Genomic DNA, 18,820 nt, shown 5'->3' on the forward strand with positions numbered 1-18,820 from the left:
AAAATGGCGGAAAAATTTGCATACCGGAAATGAAATCGGAGATATACGTTTTGTTCTTCAGGGTTCCAGCTTTCCAATGATATAAGACACTTGAGTCTACGACATATGGTCTAGGAGTTATGAGCAGTTTCACGCTTTTGGTCGCTATAGCGCCACCTATGGGCCAATCGGAGTCATACTCTCTGAACCTCTCCTCGATTTTTGTACTACCATTTGGCAAAGTTTCAAGTCTCCAGCACTTACGGTTTAGGCTGCACGATGCGTTTTACGGCAGAAGAAAAATAATAAAAATCAGCACAATTACAATAGGGTTTCAGCACTTCGTGCTTGAACCCCTAAAAATCAGTACAATTACAATAGGGTTTCAGCACTTCGTGCTTGAACCCCTAATTAAAGCTGCAAGCAGCATTTATCGGGGTTCAAGCATTTAAGGCCTTTAAGCACATAAGCATTTAAGACATTACGTTTTATTTAACAAGCTTTTAACCACTGAAATTATAGATGGAAAAATCCATTTACAGCCAATATAGGCAATTTACCATAGGAAATATGTAGTTTTCAAACCTTTTTGCCAGTTATAGCGCCACCTATGGTCCGATCTACATGAAATTTTGCATGCTTGTTTAGAATGTTATGGCACATATGCTCACCCATTTTCGTGAAGTTCTGAGTTTTCGTTTAGGATTTATAGGCTTCTGAGTGCATTTTGCCACGCCCATTTTCTTTATGACCCAATTATACCCATGCGAAAAATGCAAAAGTTCAACTTTTTTTCGATAATTATTGATCTAGAGCGTCCAGAGAATTGTCCTAGACTGGTCTGGTTGTGATCGGGCGAAAAACCAGGGACTAGTTCGCAAAAGTAGGTTTTTAACATATTCATGAATATTTAATGAACAGTTTGATTGTCAGTGATGGTTCTTGAGGCAAAGTTGTTCAGCATGAGCAGATCTATCAGATGATATGCATTTTGTGATGATAAGTGTAACACCACGTGATTACAGAGCCTTAAAACTCGTTAGCGCCAACTAGTGGCCGATTTCTTTCAAATTTCTTACAGACCTCTAGGGGCTTGAGCCGAACATGCCCATCGAGTTTCGCTCCGATCGGACTTCGTTAACGGTGCTCAAACCTCATTGGCCAATGGCGGCCATGTTTTTCGAGATACGCCAATATCCTTTTAGACATACATGGCCCCTTGGGCCAAGACACTGCATACCAAATTTCAAGTCATTCGGAAAAACGGTCAGTTGTCTATATGTTTTTATTTGTTTTATAGCGCCACCATGTGGCCAATCGACGCAATTTTTTTACTGTGACCTCAGATTGACCTCTTACACATGTGTACCAAGTTTGGTGAAGTTTACTTAATTACTTCTTGAGTTATAGCCATTTTAGTAAAATAGGCTCCTCCCACAACGTTAATTTTGCACCCCCTAGCGACCATTAATCGAAATTTCAACTTTTTTTCGATAATTATTGATCTTCAGACTCCAGAGAACAATTCCGCACTGGTTTGGTTCCGATCGGGCGAAAAACCAGGGACTAGTTCGCAAAAGTAGGTTTTTGACAAAATTCAAAATGGCGAAAAATCTATCATGGCGGAAATGAAATCGGAGATATACGTTTTTTTCTTCAGGAGCTCTGGATTTCAATGATATAAGACACTTGAAGCTACGCCTTACGGTCTGGGAGTTCTGAGCAGTTTTGCGCTTTTGATTGCTATAGCGCCACCTATGGGCCGATTGGGCTGAGTCCGTGTATCTGAGTAGCGAGCAATAGTACTACCATCTGGCAAAGTTTCAAGTCTCTAGGTCTTACGGTTTGGGCTGCACGATGCGTTTTATGGCGGAAAAATAATAATAATAAAAATCAGGACGATTACAATAGGGTTTCAGCACTTCGTGCTTGAACCCCTAATAATTAAAGCTGCAAGCAGCATTTATCGGGGTTCAAGCATTCAAGGCCTTTAAGCACATAAGCATTTAAGACATTACGTTTTATTTAACAAGCTTTTAACCACTGAAATTATAGATGGAAAAATCCATTTACAGCCAATATAGGCAATTTACCATAGGAAATATGTAGTTTTCAAACCTTTTTGCCAGTTATAGCGCCACCTATGGTCCGATCTACATGAAATTTTGCATGCTTGTTTAGAATGTTATGGCACATATGCTCACCCATTTTCGTGAAGTTCTGAGTTTTCGTTTAGGATTTATAGGCTTCTGAGTGCATTTTGCCACGCCCATTTTCTTTATGACCCAATTATACCCATGCGAAAAATGCAAAAGTTCAACTTTTTTTCGATAATTATTGATCTAGAGAGTCCAGAGAATTGTCCTAGACTGGTCTGGTTCTGATCGGGCGAAAAACCAGGGACTAGTTCGCAAAAGTAGGTTTTTAACATATTCATGAATATTTAATGAACAGTTTGATTGACAGTGATGGTTCTTGAGGCAAAGTTGTTCAGCATGAGCAGATCTATCAGATGATATGCATTTTGTGATGATAAGTGTAACACCACGTGATTACAGAGCCTTAAAACTCGTTAGCGCCAACTAGTGGCCGATTTCTTTCAAAATTCTTACAGACCTCTAGGGGCTTGAGCCGAACATGCCCATCGAGTTTCGCTCCGATCGGACTTCGTTAACGGTGCTCAAACCTCATTGGCCAATGGCGGCCATGTTTTTCGAGATACGCCAATATCCTTTTAGACATACATGGCCCCTTGGGCCAAGACACTGCATACCAAATTTCAAGTCATTCAGAAAAACGGTCAGTTGTCTATATGTTTTTATTTGTTTTATAGCGCCACCATGTGGCCAATAGACGCAATTTTTTTACTGTGACCTCAGATTGACCTCTTACACATGTGTACCAAGTTTGGTGAAGTTTACTTAATTACTTCTTGAGTTATAGCCATTTTAGTAAAATAGGCTCCTCCCACAACGTTAATTTTGCACCCCCTAGTGACCATTAATCGAAATTTCAACTTTTTTTCGATAATTATTGATCTTCAGACTCCAGAGAACAATTCCGCACTGGTTTGTTTCCGATCGGGCGAAAAACCAGGGACTAGTTCGCAAAAGTAGGTTTTTGACAAAATTCTAAATGGCGAAAAATCTATCATGGCGGAAATGAAATCGGAGATATACGTTTTTTTCTTCAGGAGCTCTGGATTTCAATGATATAAGACACTTGAAGCTACGCCTTACGGTCTGGGAGTTCTGAGCAGTTTTGCGCTTTTGATTGCTATAGCGCCACCTATGGGCCGATTGGGCTGAGTCCGTGTATCTGAGTAGCGAGCAATAGTACTACCATCTGGCAAAGTTTCAAGTCTCTAGGTCTTACGGTTTGGGCTGCACGATGCGTTTTATGGCGGAAAAATAATAATAATAAAAATCAGGACGATTACAATAGGGTTTCAGCACTTCGTGCTTGAACCCCTAATAATTAAAGCTGCAAGCAGCATTTATCGGGGTTCAAGCAGTTAAGGCCTTTAAGCACACAAGCATCAAAAGACATTAAGTTTTATTTAGCAAGCATTTAACAACTGCCATCATAGATGAAAAAGTCAATTTACAGCCAATACAGGCAGTTTACCATAGGAAATATATGGTTTTAAAGCGTTTTTACAGTTATAGCACCTTTTGCCTGAGTCTTCTTATAGTCTTGCCTGATCTCCACCACTTTTATTAGTAGTACTCAAAGTGAGCCCATATATATGTGTCAGATTTGTTGTAAATATGTAATTTTGATAAGGAGTTTAGACAGTTATATTCAGTGGCGTAACGAGCCAACACCGGGCCCTTAAGTAGGATTATCAAGGCGGGCCCCTTGATGACGCAATTGATGACATTGATGACGCAATGTCCGCGAGTAGGCTACCATGAATAGGACAGGATATGATCATACACAGCATATTGTCAGGGTTTTGCAGGTTGAAGACGAGGAGACAGGATTTCAATACATCTGGTTTATTCACAAACGCAGATTACACGAACACTCAACACTACCTTGACAATACAACGACTGACCAAGACTGAAGGAACACACAGGACTTAAATACACAAGGAAACAGTTTAGGGAAATAAGACACAGCTGGGGCAAAACAAACGAGATAACTAAATGAGGTGATTAACAGGGCACAGGTGAGACAGGTGAATTGAAGACAATAACAACACAGTCCAAACATGAACGGAAACGTGACAGTACTCCCCCCCCTCCCTGAAGGCGCGTCCTCGCGCCGTAACAACCTCCAAAGGGGTGGGAGGGTGGGCGCCCCGGAGGCAGATGAAGGCATGGTTGCCCAGGACAAGAAGCCTCCAGGGCGGAGCTGGCTGCTCGGGGAACCAGGGTAGAGCAGGCTGTGGGCGTGGCCACGGCGGAGCTGTCAGACCCTTGGGCGTCCATGGCGGTGAAGACCCTTTGGGTGGCCTGGCTCTGGCTCTTGCTCGAAGACTGGCTCTGGCTCCTGCTCGACAGGGCAGCCGACCCCCCGACTCGGAACAAGACTCGGAACTGGACTCGGAACTGGACTCGGAACTGGACTCGGAACTGGATCTGGCCTCTCTGGGCCAACAACTGTCTCAGTCTCGACAGTAACTAAAGTGGGCGGGTCTTTGCGAATGGTCATTGACAGTATGGACGGGGATTCGCCAGTCCCAATTCAAAACAAATTTTATCACAATCCATCATTGTTCGTTTCAAACATGTGAGAGCATCAAAATGATCCATGGGTGAAATTGATTGGATTTAATTAATTTTTTTGTCAGTTCCTATCATAATTTTAACATTTTGGCGTTATTGTTTAGCTATTTACCTATGTTTTCAAATTTCCTTTGTTTTTTTGTTGTTGTCTCGATCGGACTAACGGCTTTGAAGATAACCAGAATTTTTTAAAGCTCTAAATGACACTTACAAAAACCATAAGGCGAAACCTGGCATGTTTGGTATTGTTTAACTTGGCAAGGATTCTTAGGAGGTCACTCCTGTGAAAAAAACACGGGCTTGAAACTTCTAAGGCTCCTTCAAGGTATTGTGCCAGTGATGTATACTGAGTTTTTTGAGATACACCAATGTTCTCATAGACTATCATGGCACCCTGGACAAAGACACTGCGTGCCAATTTTCAGTAGACCAACGGTTGGGTGCGCTTATAGCTATTTTCATGATTTTTTTCACTGTTATCCGGACTGTTGAGCAGTCTCAAGCCTATTAGTGATCCAACGCTGGATACTCCTATAGGTTACGTCCGTGGATCACGGCTGAACGCGTCTTCTCAACACTCACTTACAAACATTTTTCGCCTATCGTGCGTCTACTCTACACCCGTACCACTAAAAAGACGGATTATATCTAAGACTTCAGTCATAAATTAGTATTAATATTGATAGCATCACTGGTAGCGTCGTTGCTAACTTTCTGTCCATCTGTTAAAATGGCGAATATATCAGATGTAAGTAGTCTACCTTTTGGTGCAGGTGAGGACACATTTGAGCTGCACGCGGTGCAGTCTGAACTGGAAGCTGTTGAGAAACAGATCCACGACCTTTTAGTGAGACAAGCCGAACTGATAGAATGGCGGTTAGCTCTTGAAACATCACGCGCCGATGCACACAAATCAGAGATTAACGTTACTAACCCGCTGATTCCGACCTCGTCTACTCCGTGCGTTACTCAGCATCGGTCCCGAGCGCCGAGGTCACGATCAGCCATGGTCTCGTTCACTCTGGCTCCAACACGCCACCACGAAGCCTGGATATTTCCGCAGCGGAAGACGCGAGTCAGGTCTAGACCAAGACCCTCTCCGACCCTCCCGGTTTTCGAGTTATCCACACAAAACCGCTTCTCCCCTCTTCGCGAAACAGAACGCGATGCTGTGATCATCGGCGATTCCATCGTTCAGCACGTCCACGCTACATTAGGTAAAAGTAAGGTGCACAGTCACTGCTTTCCTGGTGCTCGTGTTTCTGAAATCGCTGCTCACGTACCCAAAATTCTGAACGGTGACGTGTGCGTCGGAACTGTGGTCCTGCACGCGGGAGTGAACGACATCAGGCTGCGCCAGACGGAAGTTCTGAAGAAAGACTTCAGGAATCTGATCGATACGGTACGCAGCACATCGCCTGATATAACGATCATTGTGTCAGGACCGCTTCCCACGTACCGTCTAGGACATGACAAGTTTAGTAGATTATTCGCGCTAAATGAATGGTTAACGTCATGGTGCAATGAGCAGAAACTGCTCTTTGTAAATAATTGGAATCTGTTTTGGGAGCGTCCTAGGCTTTTCCGTGCTGATGGCTTACACCCAAGCAGATTCGGAGCGGATCTTCTGTCGGATAACATCTCCAAAATGTTAAATACCTTTTGACTAGTAACCAAAAGTCCAAATCATAGTCTCTGCTGCACCAAATTAACTGATATAAATACTAGTGTAGAACATCGCATAGAAATTGTGTCTATTCCTCGTTTAGTGCGATCAAATAATAAATCTACTGCAGGATCTAGGAAAAATCTAATTGTTATTAAAACAGAAAATGTTGCTATTAGTAAACAAAAAAAATTTCTAAAGCTAGGTCTTTTAAACATTAGATCACTCACACCTAAGGCAGTTATTGTAAATGAAATAGTCACAGATAATAGCATCGATGTACTTTGCCTTACTGAAACCTGGCTTAAACCAAATGATTATTTCGGTCTAATTGAGTCTACTCCATCTGGATACTCCTATAAGCATGAGCCCCGTCTGATTGGTCGTGGTGGCGGTATTGCAACAATCTATAGAGATTTTCTAAGTGTTACTCAGAAAACGGGTTATAAGTTTATTTCGTTTGAAGTACTTGTACTAAATGTTACGCTCTTAGATGCTAGAAAAACATCCCTATTATCTTTAGCCTTAGCTACCGTATATAGACCGCCAGGGCCTTACGCTGACTTCCTAAAAGAATTTGCAGATTTTCTCTCAGACCTATTGGTCAATGTCGATAAAGCATTAATTGTTGGAGATTTTAACATACACGTAGATAATCAAAATGATGCGTTAGGGGCTGCGTTTATAGATTTATTAAACTCCTTTGGGGTTAAGCAAAACGTTACCAGACCAACTCATCGTTTTAATCATACACTCGATTTAATTATATCACATGGAACCGATCCAACCGATATAGATATCATTCCACAAAGTGATGATGTAACTGACCATTACATGGTAACTTGCATATTACGTACCCCTGTAATATGTCATGCGGCACCGCGTTATCGATTAGGCAGAACAATCCTTCCATCCACCATAGATCATTTTTCAAATTGCTTATCTGATCTGTCTCAGCTGCTCAGTGAACCAAAACAAACAGATGAACTAGAGGAATTAACTAGCACTATGAGCACCATTCTCTCTGGAAAATTGGATATTGTTGCACCTATTAGACTAAAAAAGGTCAGAGAGAAAATTAAAGCACCATGGTACAACAATACTACGCATGTTCTAAAGAGAGAAACCCGTAATTTAGAGCGTAAATGGAAACAAACTAATTTAGAGGTTTTTAGAATCGCTTGGAAAGACAGTACGTCACGTTATAAAAAGGCCCTAAAAGTAGCCAGGGCTGAGCTCCTCCGCAAACTAATAGAAAATAACCAAAACAATTCTAGGTTTTTATTTAACACCGTGGCTAGACTAAAAAATAAACAAGCGTCACCTGAACAAAATATTCCGTTACAGTTTAGTAGTAATGATTTCATGAATTTTTTCACTGAGAAAATAGAAAACATTAGAACCACAATTGTAAACGTTCAATACTCAATCGCGCCTTATAACTCAGCCTCGATTATCACCCTGCAAGAACAATTACAGTGCTTTACAACTATAGAACAAAAAGAGTTAAATAAACTTATCACTTCCTCTAAAACAACAACATGTTTATTATATCCCATACCAACTAAACTACTGAAAGAAGTGTTACCTATAGTGGAAGAGCCTCTCCTCAATATTATTAACTCATCTTTATCTTTAGGTCATGTTCCAAGAACATTTAAACTGGCAGTTATAAAACCACTCATTAAGAAACCACAATTAGACCCAAATAACCTAGCAAATTATAGACCCATTTCAAATCTTCCTTTTATGTCTAAAATACTAGAAAAAGTTGTGTCTGCCCAACTAGGCTCTTTCTTACAAGAAAATGACATCTATGAAAAGATTCAGTCTGGTTTCAGGCCGCACCATAGCACTGAAACTGCACTCGTTAAAATCACAATTGATTTACTCTTAGCTTCTGAACAAGGCTGTATCTCAATACTAGTTTTACTTGATCTTAGTGCTGCGTTCGATACTATAGATAACACAATACGCTTAGATCGACTACAAAATTATACTGGTGTTCAAGGACAAGCATTAAGCTGGTTCAGATCATACTTATCTGACCGCTACCATTTTGTCTATTTAAATGGAGAAAAATCGATCATAACTCCAGTAAACTATGGAGTGCCGCAGGGATCTGTGTTAGGCCCTCTATTATTCTCAATATATATGATGCCACTTGGAAATATTATAAGGAAACATGGAATTAGTTTCCATTGTTATGCTGATGACACTCAAATATATATTTCATCACGGCCGGATGAAAACGCTAAATTATCCAAATTGACAGAGTGTGTTAAAGATATAAAAGATTGGATGACGCGCAATTTTCTTTTATTAAATCCAGACAAGACAGAGGTACTAATCATCGGTTCAAAAAACCGCCCACAAAACCTCTCACAATACAACTTTAACATAGTAGGATGTCCTGTTACTTTATCCTCTACAGTAAAAGACCTGGGTGTTATACTCGACTGTAACCTGTCTTTTGAAAATCATATTTCATATGTTACAAAAACAGCCTTTTTCCACCTTAGAAACATTGCTAAGCTACGTAATATGCTATCTGTCTCTGATGCAGAAAAGTTAGTTCATGCGTTCATGACCTCGAGACTAGATTACTGTAATGCTTTATTAGCTGGTTGTCCTGCATCCTCAATAAACAAGCTACAGTTAGTCCAAAATGCCGCCGCTAGAGTTCTTACTAGATCAAGAAAATTTGACCATATAACACCGATTTTGTCATCACTACATTGGTTACCTATAAAGTTCCGTATTAATTACAAGGTATTGCTACTGACTTATAAAGCCCTAAACGGCTTAGCTCCAGTTTATTTAACGGATCTTCTATAGCCCTATAATCCATCGCGCTCTTTAAGATCAATAAATTCAAGGCTTTTGGTCATACCTAGGATATACAGATCAACCAAAGGAGGGAGAGCATTTTCACATTTAGCTCCAAAACTCTGGAATAGCCTCCCTGATACTGTTCGTTACTCAGACTCGCTCTCCCAGTTTAAAACTAGATTAAAAACGCATCTCTTCAGCCAGGCATTTATATAATATTTTTAATCTTACAGTCAAATCCGGTCTCTAGTTCATAAACGCCAGAGGAGAACTGGCCCCCGACTGAGCCTGGGTTCTCCCAAGGTTTTTTTTTCTCCATTAGGTCACCTGATGGAGTTTTTCGGTTCCTTGCCACTGTTGCCTTTGGCTTGCTCAGTTGGGGATATTTAATTAATTAATCAATCAACAATACTATTGATCAGCATTAACAAACGTGGACGTTTTACACTAGAAACAAACACTGATGTACTATTTTATTTAATACTGTGAAGCTGCTTTGATACAATCTGTATTGTGAAAAGCGCTATATAAATAAAGTTGACATGACTTGACTTGACTTGACTTATAACGCCACCAAGTGGCCAATTGTCACGATTTTTTTCATGTCAACTCAGATTGAGCTTATGAACATGTGTCCCAAGTTTAGTGAAAATATCTCTTTCCGCTAACAAGTTATAACCATTTTATAGCGCCACCAAGTGGCCAATTGTCATGATTTTTTTCATGTGACCTCAGAATGAGCTCATGAACATGTGTCCCAAGTTTTGCGAAAATATCTCTTTCCGTTCACAAGTTATAACCGTTTTATAGTGCCACCTAGTGGCCAATTGTTGCGATTTTTTTCAAGTGATCTCAGATTGAGCTCAGGAAGATGTATCCCAAGTTTAGCAAAAAAATCTCTTTCCGTTCACAATTTATAAACGTTTTAGTATAAGTGGCCCTGGTGCCATCAAATATTTTGGTTCCCCTTATCGACGGTTAATTGAAATTTTGAATTGTTTGGATGATTATTGATTGTCAGACTCCAGAGAATATTCTTGCAGTGGTTTGGTTCTGATCGGGCCAAAAGCCTATGAGAAATTCGCAAAAATAGGTTTTTCAAAAAAATGCAATTTACTCGAAATTGGCGCCTGAAGGCCGAGCAAATCGGAGATAGCCATTTTGTCCGCCCTGAGCCAAGGATTCCAACGATATAAGACACTTGATCCCGGGACAAACGGTCTAAGAGTTATGGGCAATTTTGAACTTTTGGTTGCTGTAGCGCCACCTATGGGCCATTCGGGGTCATACTCTGATAGGTTGTCCCCAAACTGAGGCCTACCATCTGGCCAGGTTTCACGTCTCTAGGCCTTACGGTTTGGCCTGCACGATGCGTTTTACGAATCCTTACAATTACAATAGGGTTTCAGCATTTCATGCTTGAACCCCTAATAAGAATGAAGGCTTTTTGCCAGTTATAGCGCCACCTATGGTCCGATCTCCATGAAACTCTGCATGCTTCCTCACCATGTGCTGACACATATGCTCATCAATTTTGGTGAAGTTCTGAGTTTTCCTTTGGGATCTATAGGCTTTTGAGTGTATTTTGCCACGCCCCTTTTCTAAATGACCCTGTTACAGCCACCCAAACGCAAAAGTTCAACTTTTTTTCGATAATTATTGATCTAGAGAGTCCAGAGAATTGTCCTAGACTGGTTTGGTTCCGATCGGGCCAAAAACCAGGGACTAGTTCGCAAAAGTAGGTTTTGGACAAAATTCGACATAGCAGAACATTTTCCCTGCCTAACTCAAAATCGGAGATAGCCATTTTGTCCGCCCTGAGCCAAGGATTCCAACGATATAAGACACTTGATCCCGGGACAAACGGTCTAAGAGTTATGGGCAATTTTGAACTTTTGGTTGCTGTAGCGCCACCTATGGGCCATTCGGGGTCATACTCTGATAGGTTGTCCCCAAACTGAGGCCTACCATCTGGCCAGGTTTCACGTCTCTAGGCCTTACGGTTTGGCCTGCACGATGCGTTTTACGAATCCTTACAATTACAATAGGGTTTCAGCATTTCATGCTTGAACCCCTAATAAGAATGAAGGCTTTTTGCCAGTTATAGCGCCACCTATGGTCCGATCTCCATGAAACTCTGCATGCTTCCTCACCATGTGCTGACACATATGCTCATCAATTTTGGTGAAGTTCTGAGTTTTCCTTTGGGATTTATAGGCTTTTGAGTGTATTTTGCCACGCCCCTTTTCTAAATGACCCTGTTACAGCCACCCAAACGCAAAAGTTCAACTTTTTTTCGATAATTATTGATCTAGAGAGTCCAGAGAATTGTCCTAGACTGGTTTGGTTCCGATCGGGCCAAAAACCAGGGACTAGTTCGCAAAAGTAGGTTTTGGACAAAATTCGACATAGCAGAACATTTTCCCTGCCTAACTCAAAATCGGAGATAGCCATTTTGTCCGCCCTGAGCCAAGGATTCCAACGATATAAGACACTTGATCCCGGGACAAACGGTCTAAGAGTTATGGGCAATTTTGAACTTTTGGTTGCTGTAGCGCCACCTATGGGCCATTCGGGGTCATACTCTGATAGGTTGTCCCCAAACTGAGGCCTACCATCTGGCCAGGTTTCACGTCTCTAGGCCTTACGGTTTGGCCTGCACGATGCGTTTTACGAATCCTTACAATTACAATAGGGTTTCAGCATTTCATGCTTGAACCCCTAATAAGAATGAAGGCTTTTTGCCAGTTATAGCGCCACCTATGGTCCGATCTCCATGAAACTCTGCATGCTTCCTCACCATGTGCTGACACATATGCTCATCAATTTTGGTGAAGTTCTGAGTTTTCCTTTGGGATTTATAGGCTTTTGAGTGTATTTTGCCACGCCCCTTTTCTAAATGACCCTGTTACAGCCACCCAAACGCAAAAGTTCAACTTTTTTTCGATAATTATTGATCTAGAGAGTCCAGAGAATTGTCCTAGACTGGTTTGGTTCCGATCGGGCCAAAAACCAGGGACTAGTTCGCAAAAGTAGGTTTTGGACAAAATTCGACATAGCAGAACATTTTCCCTGCCTAACTCAAAATCGGAGATAGCCATTTTGTCCGCCCTGAGCCAAGGATTCCAACGATATAAGACACTTGATCCCGGGACAAACGGTCTAAGAGTTATGGGCAATTTTGAACTTTTGGTTGCTGTAGCGCCACCTATGGGCCATTCGGGGTCATACTCTGATAGGTTGTCCCCAAACTGAGGCCTACCATCTGGCCAGGTTTCACGTCTCTAGGCCTTGCGGTTTGGCCTGCACGATGCGTTTTACGAATCCTTACAATTACAATAGGGTTTCAGCATTTCATGCTTGAACCCCTAATAAGAATGAAGGCTTTTTGCCAGTTATAGCGCCACCTATGGTCCGATCTCCATGAAACTCTGCATGCTTCCTCACCATGTGCTGACACATATGCTCATCAATTTTGGTGAAGTTCTGAGTTTTCCTTTGGGATTTATAGGCTTTTGAGTGTATTTTGCCACGCCCCTTTTCTAAATGACCCTGTTACAGCCACCCAAACGCAAAAGTTCAACTTTTTTTCGATAATTATTGATCTAGAGAGTCCAGAGAATTGTCCTAGACTGGTTTGGTTCCGATCGGGCCAAAAACCAGGGACTAGTTCGCAAAAGTAGGTTTTGGACAAAATTCGACATAGCAGAACATTTTCCCTGCCTAACTCAAAATCGGAGATAGCCATTTTGTCCGCCCTGAGCCAAGGATTCCAACGATATAAGACACTTGATCCCGGGACAAACGGTCTAAGAGTTATGGGCAATTTTGAACTTTTGGTTGCTGTAGCGCCACCTATGGGCCATTCGGGGTCATACTCTGATAGGTTGTCCCCAAACTGAGGCCTACCATCTGGCCAGGTTTCACGTCTCTAGGCCTTACGGTTTGGCCTGCACGATGCGTTTTACGAATCCTTACAATTACAATAGGGTTTCAGCATTTCATGCTTGAACCCCTAATAAGAATGAAGGCTTTTTGCCAGTTATAGCGCCACCTATGGTCCGATCTCCATGAAACTCTGCATGCTTCCTCACCATGTGCTGACACATATGCTCATCAATTTTGGTGAAGTTCTGAGTTTTCCTTTGGGATTTATAGGCTTTTGAGTGTATTTTGCCACGCCCCTTTTCTAAATGACCCTGTTACAGCCACCCAAACGCAAAAGTTCAACTTTTTTTCGATAATTATTGATCTAGAGAGTCCAGAGAATTGTCCTAGACTGGTTTGGTTCCGATCGGGCCAAAAACCAGGGACTAGTTCGCAAAAGTAGGTTTTGGACAAAATTCGACATAGCAGAACATTTTCCCTGCCTAACTCAAAATCGGAGATAGCCATTTTGTCCGCCCTGAGCCAAGGATTCCAACGATATAAGACACTTGATCCCGGGACAAACGGTCTAAGAGTTATGGGCAATTTTGAACTTTTGGTTGCTGTAGCGCCACCTATGGGCCATTCGGGGTCATACTCTGATAGGTTGTCCCCAAACTGAGGCCTACCATCTGGCCAGGTTTCACGTCTCTAGGCCTTACGGTTTGGCCTGCACGATGCGTTTTACGAATCCTTACAATTACAATAGGGTTTCAGCATTTCATGCTTGAACCCCTAATAAGAATGAAGGCTTTTTGCCAGTTATAGCGCCACCTATGGTCCGATCTCCATGAAACTCTGCATGCTTCCTCACCATGTGCTGACACATATGCTCATCAATTTTGGTGAAGTTCTGAGTTTTCCTGTGGGATTTATAGGCTTTTGAGTGTATTTTGCCACGCCCCTTTTCTAAATGACCCTGTTACAGCCACCCAAACGCAAAAGTTCAACTTTTTTTCGATAATTATTGATCTAGAGAGTCCAGAGAATTGTCCTAGACTGGTTTGGTTCCGATCGGGCCAAAAACCAGGGACTAGTTCGCAAAAGTAGGTTTTGGACAAAATTCGACATAGCAGAACATTTTCCCTGCCTAACTCAAAATCGGAGATAGCCATTTTGTCCGCCCTGAGCCAAGGATTCCAACGATATAAGACACTTGATCCCGGGACAAACGGTCTAAGAGTTATGGGCAATTTTGAACTTTTGGTTGCTGTAGCGCCACCTATGGGCCATTCGGGGTCATACTCTGATAGGTTGTCCCCAAACTGAGGCCTACCATCTGGCCAGGTTTCACGTCTCTAGGCCTTACGGTTTGGCCTGCACGATGCGTTTTACGAATCCTTACAATTACAATAGGGTTTCAGCATTTCATGCTTGAACCCCTAATAAGAATGAAGGCTTTTTGCCAGTTATAGCGCCACCTATGGTCCGATCTCCATGAAACTCTGCATGCTTCCTCACCATGTGCTGACACATATGCTCATCAATTTTGGTGAAGTTCTGAGTTTTCCTTTGGGATTTATAGGCTTTTGAGTGTATTTTGCCACGCCCCTTTTCTAAATGACCCTGTTACAGCCACCCAAACGCAAAAGTTCAACTTTTTTTCGATAATTATTGATCTAGAGAGTCCAGAGAATTGTCCTAGACTGGTTTGGTTCCGATCGGGCCAAAAACCAGGGACTAGTTCGCAAAAGTAGGTTTTGGACAAAATTCGACATAGCAGAACATTTTCCCTGCCTAACTCAAAATCGGAGATAGCCATTTTGTCCGCCCTGAGCCAAGGATTCCAACGATATAAGACACTTGATCCCGGGACAAACGGTCTAAGAGTTATGGGCAATTTTGAACTTTTGGTTGCTGTAGCGCCACCTATGGGCCATTCGGGGTCATACTCTGATAGGTTGTCCCCAAACTGAGGCCTACCATCTGGCCAGGTTTCACGTCTCTAGGCCTTACGGTTTGGCCTGCACGATGCGTTTTACGAATCCTTACAATTACAATAGGGTTTCAGCATTTCATGCTTGAACCCCTAATAAGAATGAAGGCTTTTTGCCAGTTATAGCGCCACCTATGGTCCGATCTCCATGAAACTCTGCATGCTTCCTCACCATGTGCTGACACATATGCTCATCAATTTTGGTGAAGTTCTGAGTTTTCCTGTGGGATTTATAGGCTTTTGAGTGTATTTTGCCACGCCCCTTTTCTAAATGACCCTGTTACAGCCACCCAAACGCAAAAGTTCAACTTTTTTTCGATAATTATTGATCTAGAGAGTCCAGAGAATTGTCCTAGACTGGTTTGGTTCCGATCGGGCCAAAAACCAGGGACTAGTTCGCAAAAGTAGGTTTTGGACAAAATTCGACATAGCAGAACATTTTCCCTGCCTAACTCAAAATCGGAGATAGCCATTTTGTCCGCCCTGAGCCAAGGATTCCAACGATATAAGACACTTGATCCCGGGACAAACGGTCTAAGAGTTATGGGCAATTTTGAACTTTTGGTTGCTGTAGCGCCACCTATGGGCCATTCGGGGTCATACTCTGATAGGTTGTCCCCAAACTGAGGCCTACCATCTGGCCAGGTTTCACGTCTCTAGGCCTTACGGTTTGGCCTGCACGATGCGTTTTACGAATCCTTACAATTACAATAGGGTTTCAGCATTTCATGCTTGAACCCCTAATAAGAATGAAGGCTTTTTGCCAGTTATAGCGCCACCTATGGTCCGATCTCCATGAAACTCTGCATGCTTCCTCACCATGTGCTGACACATATGCTCATCAATTTTGGTGAAGTTCTGAGTTTTCCTTTGGGATTTATAGGCTTTTGAGTGTATTTTGCCACGCCCCTTTTCTAAATGACCCTGTTACAGCCACCCAAACGCAAAAGTTCAACTTTTTTTCGATAATTATTGATCTAGAGAGTCCAGAGAATTGTCCTAGACTGGTTTGGTTCCGATCGGGCCAAAAACCAGGGACTAGTTCGCAAAAGTAGGTTTTGGACAAAATTCGACATAGCAGAACATTTTCCCTGCCTAACTCAAAATCGGAGATAGCCATTTTGTCCGCCCTGAGCCAAGGATTCCAACGATATAAGACACTTGATCCCGGGACAAACGGTCTAAGAGTTATGGGCAATTTTGAACTTTTGGTTGCTGTAGCGCCACCTATGGGCCATTCGGGGTCATACTCTGATAGGTTGTCCCCAAACTGAGGCCTACCATCTGGCCAGGTTTCACGTCTCTAGGCCTTACGGTTTGGCCTGCACGATGCGTTTTACGAATCCTTACAATTACAATAGGGTTTCAGCATTTCATGCTTGAACCCCTAATAAGAATGAAGGCTTTTTGCCAGTTATAGCGCCACCTATGGTCCGATCTCCATGAAACTCTGCATGCTTCCTCACCATGTGCTGACACATATGCTCATCAATTTTGGTGAAGTTCTGAGTTTTCCTTTGGGATTTATAGGCTTTTGAGTGTATTTTGCCACGCCCCTTTTCTAAATGACCCTGTTACAGCCACCCAAACGCAAAAGTTCAACTTTTTTTCGATAATTATTGATCTAGAGAGTCCAGAGAATTGTCCTAGACTGGTTTGGTTCCGATCGGGCCAAAAACCAGGGACTAGTTCGCAAAAGTAGGTTTTGGACAAAATTCGACATAGCAGAACATTTTCCCTGCCTAACTCAAAATCGGAGATAGCCATTTTGTCCGCCCTGAGCCAAGGATTCCAACGATATAAGACACTTGATCCCGGGACAAACGGTCTAAGAGTTATGGGCAATTTTGAACTTTTGGTTGCTGTAGCGCCACCTATGGGCCATTCGGGGTCATACTCTGATAGGTTGTCCCCAAACTGAGGCCTACCATCTGGCCAGGTTTCACGTCTCTAGGCCTTACGGTTTGGCCTGCACGATGCGTTTTACGAATCCTTACAATTACAATAGGGTTTCAGCATTTCATGCTTGAACCCCTAATAAGAATGAAGGCTTTTTGCCAGTTATAGCGCCACCTATGGTCCGATCTCCATGAAACTCTGCATGCTTCCTCACCATGTGCTGACACATATGCTCATCAATTTTGGTGAAGTTCTGAGTTTTCCTTTGGGATTTATAGGCTTTTGAGTGTATTTTGCCACGCCCCTTTTCTAAATGACCCTGTTACAGCCACCCAAACGCAAAAGTTCAACTTTTTTTCGATAATTATTGATCTAGAGAGTCCAGAGAATTGTCCTAGACTGGTTTGGTTCCGATCGGGCCAAAAACCAGGGACTAGTTCGCAAAAGTAGGTTTTGGACAAAATTCGACATAGCAGAACATTTTCCCTGCCTAACTCAAAATCGGAGATAGCCATTTTGTCCGCCCTGAGCCAAGGATTCCAACGATATAAGACACTTGATCCCGGGACAAACGGTCTAAGAGTTATGGGCAATTTTGAACTTTTGGTTGCTGTAGCGCCACCTATGGGCCATTCGGGGTCATACTCTGATAGGTTGTCCCCAAACTGAGGCCTACCATCTGGCCAGGTTTCACGTCTCTAGGCCTTACGGTTTGGCCTGCACGATGCGTTTTACGAATCCTTACAATTACAATAGGGTTTCAGCATTTCATGCTTGAACCCCTAATAAGAATGAAGGCTTTTTGCCAGTTATAGCGCCACCTATGGTCCGATCTCCATGAAACTCTGCATGCTTCCTCACCATGTGCTGACACATATGCTCATCAATTTTGGTGAAGTTCTGAGTTTTCCTGTGGGATTTATAGGCTTTTGAGTGTATTTTGCCACGCCCCTTTTCTAAATGACCCTGTTACAGCCACCCAAACGCAAAAGTTCAACTTTTTTTCGATAATTATTGATCTAGAGAGTCCAGAGAATTGTCCTAGACTGGTTTGGTTCCGATCGGGCCAAAAACCAGGGACTAGTTCGCAAAAGTAGGTTTTGGACAAAATTCGACATAGCAGAACATTTTCCCTGCCTAACTCAAAATCGGAGATAGCCATTTTGTCCGCCCTGAGCCAAGGATTCCAACGATATAAGACACTTGATCCCGGGACAAACGGTCTAAGAGTTATGGGCAATTTTGAACTTTTGGTTGCTGTAGCGCCACCTATGGGCCATTCGGGGTCATACTCTGATAGGTTGTCCCCAAACTGAGGCCTACCATCTGGCCAGGTTTCACGTCTCTAGGCCTTACGGTTTGGCCTGCACGATGCGTTTTACGAATCCTTACAATTACAATAGGGTTTCAGCATTTCATGCTTGAACCCCTAATAAGAATGAAGGCTTTTTGCCAGTTATAGCGCCACCTATGGTCCGATCTCCATGAAACTCTGCATGCTTCCTCACCATGTGCTGACACATATGCTCATCAATTTTGGTGAAGTTCTGAGTTTTCCTTTGGGATTTATAGGCTTTTGAGTGTATTTTGCCACGCCCCTTTTCTAAATGACCCTGTTACAGCCACCCAAACGCAAAAGTTCAACTTTTTTTCGATAATTATTGATCTAGAGAGTCCAGAGAATTGTCCTAGACTGGTTTGGTTCCGATCGGGCCAAAAACCAGGGACTAGTTCGCAAAAGTAGGTTTTGGACAAAATTCGACATAGCAGAACATTTTCCCTGCCTAACTCAAAATCGGAGATAGCCATTTTGTCCGCCCTGAGCCAAGGATTCCAACGATATAAGA

At 42.5% G+C, this 18,820-nt stretch overlaps 1 protein-coding gene across 2 annotated transcripts in view; it reads right to left on the reverse strand.

Moving 5' to 3' along the window:
• Positions 1-18,820, reverse strand: part of gdf11 (growth differentiation factor 11) — a 281,688-nt gene that overhangs the window by 132,725 nt on the left and 130,143 nt on the right. The gene's annotated exons all lie outside the window — the stretch shown is intronic.

This window comes from Squalius cephalus (assembly GCF_949319135.1).
Source record: "Squalius cephalus genome assembly, chromosome: 22".
NCBI classification, from domain to species: domain Eukaryota; kingdom Metazoa; phylum Chordata; class Actinopteri; order Cypriniformes; family Leuciscidae; genus Squalius; species Squalius cephalus.